This window comes from Neomonachus schauinslandi, chromosome 7 (assembly GCF_002201575.2).
Source record: "Neomonachus schauinslandi chromosome 7, ASM220157v2, whole genome shotgun sequence".
NCBI classification, from domain to species: Eukaryota; Metazoa; Chordata; class Mammalia; order Carnivora; family Phocidae; genus Neomonachus; species Neomonachus schauinslandi.
In genome coordinates, this window is record NC_058409.1 from 68,020,334 (window position 1) to 68,023,267 (window position 2,934).

The 2,934-nt window shown below is 33.1% G+C and overlaps 1 non-coding gene across 1 annotated transcript; it reads right to left on the minus strand.

Moving 5' to 3' along the window:
- Nucleotides 1-2,621: 2,621 nt before the first annotated feature.
- LOC123325382 lies at nucleotides 2,622-2,727 on the minus strand. The gene has a single exon (XR_006540396.1). It is a non-coding gene; the product is annotated as a U6 spliceosomal RNA (small nuclear RNA).
- Between the last annotated feature and the right edge of the window lie 207 nt (nucleotides 2,728-2,934).

The window sequence follows — 2,934 nt, forward strand, 5'->3', positions numbered from 1 at the left end:
TCTTCCAGTCCTTGAACATAGAATATCTTCCCATTCTATGGGATGCTCCCCATCCCATAGAATATGTTCCCATTCCCAATTTCTTTCATCAATGCTTTATAGTTTTCAGAGTACAGATATTTTGCCTCTTCAGTTAAATTTATTCCTAGGCATTTTATTCTTTTTAGTGCAATTGTTCATGGGATTGCTTTCTTAATTACTTTTTCTGTTGCTTCGTTTTTAGTGTTGAGAAATGTAACAGATTTTTGTATGTTGACTTGGTATCTTATGACCTTATTGAATTCAATTATCAGTTCTAGTAGGTTTTTATTTTTGGTGGAGTCTTTAGGGTTTTCTATACATAGTTATCATGTCATCTACAAATATTTTAAGTTTTACTTCTTCCTACCAGTTTGGATGCCTTTTATTTCTTTTTTGTTGTCTGATTGCTGTGGCTAGGACTTCTAATACTATGTTGAATAATAGTGGTGTGAATGGACCTCCTTGTCTTATTCCTGATCTTAGAGGAAAAGCTCTCAGTTTTATACCATTGAGTATGATGCTCACGGTGGGTCTTTCATATGTGGCCTTTATTATGTTGAGGTGTGTTTCCTCTAAACATACTTTGTTGAGGGTTTTTATCCTGAATGGTTGTTGTACTTTATCAAATGTTTTTTCTGTCTCTATTGAAATAATCTTATGGTTCTTACCCTTCCTCTTATGGATGTGTATCATGTTGATGGATTTGCAAACATTGAACCGCCCTTCCATCCCAGGAATAAATCCCACTTGATCATCTTGAATGGTTTTTTTAATGTATTGTTGGATTCAGTGTGCTAATATTTTATTGAGGATTGTTGTATCTATGTTCATCAGGGATAATGCTCTGTAGTTCTCTCTCTCATAGTGTTTTTATCTGGTTTTGGTATCAGGGTAATGCAGGCCTCATATAATGAATTTGGAAGTTTTCCTTCTTTTTCAAGTTTTTGGAATGGTTTGAGAAGAATAGATATTAACTCTTCTTTAAATGTTTGATGGTACTTGCCTCTGAAGTCATCTGATCCTGGACTTTTGTTTTTAGAAGTTTTTTTGATTACTGATTCAATTTAATTGCTGCAGTCGGTCTGTTCACATTTTCTACTTTGTCCTCATCGAATTTTGGGAGGTTATATGAATTTTGGGAGGTTATATGTTTCTCGAAATTTATCCATTTCTACTAGCTTGTCCAATTTGTTGGCTTATAATTTTTCATAATATTCTCTTAAAATTGTATTTCTGTGGTGTTGGTTGTTATTTCTACTCTTTCATTTCTGACTTTGAGTCCTCTCTCTCCTTTTTTTTGATGAATCTGGATAAAGGCTTATCAATTTTGTTGATCTTTTCAGAGAACTAGCTCCAGGTTTCATTGATTTGTTCTATTGCTTCTTTTTTAAGTTTAATTTTTATGATTTTTTAGTTTCCATTTTGTTTATTTCTGCTCTAATCATAATTACTGTCTTTGTTCTGCTTATTTGGTCTTTCATTTGTTCTTTTTCTAACTCCTTTAGGTGGGAGGTTTAGGTTGTTTATTTGAAATCTTTTGTTTGTTTGTTTTTGAGGTAGCCTGTGTTGCTACAAACTTCCCTCTAGAACAGCTTTTGCTGCATCCCAAAGATTTTGGACCATTATGTTTTCATTTTCATTTCATGTATTTTTTTTTTTTATATCCTCTTTGATTTCCTGGTTAACCCGGTCATTGTTGGGTAGCATGTTACTTAATCTCCATGTATTTGTGGTCTTTCCAGATTTTTTCTTGTGGTTGATTTTTAGTTTCATAGCATTGTGGTCAGAAAAGATGGATAGAATGATTTAATCTTTTTTGAATTTGTTGAGACTTGTTTTCTGGCCTATTATATGGTGTATTTTGGAGAATGTTTTGTGTGCACTTGAAAAAAAATATGTACTCTGCTGTTTTAGGATGGAATTCTGAATATATCCGTTAAATATATCTGGTCCATGTGTCACTCAAAGTGTCTATTTCCTTATTGTTTTTCTGTTTGGATAATGTACCCATTTTGTAAGTGAAATGTTGAATTCTCATACCTTTATTGTATTACTATCAGTTGGTTCCTTTATATCTGTTATTAACTGCTTCAAGTATTTGGATGTTCCTATGTTGGGTACAGAAATATTTATAATTGTTGTATTTTCTTGTTGGGTTGTCCCCTGAATGATTATATAGTGTCCTCCTTTGTTTCTTGTTACAGTCTTTGTTTTAAAGTCTATTTTCTCTGATACAAGTATTGCTACTCCAGCTTGCTTTTTGCATCCATTTGCATGATAAATGCTTCTCTATCCCTTCACTTTCACTCTGCATATGTCTTTAGGTCTGAAATGCCTCTCTTGTAGGCAGCATACAGATGGGTCTTTTTTTTTAAATCCATTTCTTCACCCTATTTCTTTTGATTAGAGCATTTATTCCATTTACCTTCAAAGTAATTATTGATATGTATGTATTTATTGCCATTTTGTTACTAGTTTTATGGTTGTTTTGGTAGTTTTTGTCTGTTTTCTTTATTCCCTTGCTCTCTCCTGTCACAATTTATTGGCTTTCTTTAGTGATATACTTGGATTCCTTCCTCTTTATTTTTTGCATATCTATTAAAAAGATGGAACCCTTCACAAATTTGTGTGTTGTTTTTGCACAGGAACCATGCTAATCTTTCCTGTATCATTCCTATTTTGTATATATGCTGCCAAAGCAAGCATGGCATTATATCCTTTGAGAAAGGAAACTACCTTGGATAAAATTTACTTTAGTCTGTGTGGGTCCTCCTCTCCCTGAGGGTACCACCTAGTTTAATTTATGTAAGGTAGGTTAAATTTGAGCAGAAACCTCATTAAAACTTATTCCTATTGACTGGAAGAATTAGCAGACTGAATTTGGTTTTGCAAAAAAAGCTGGAAAGTGAGGGA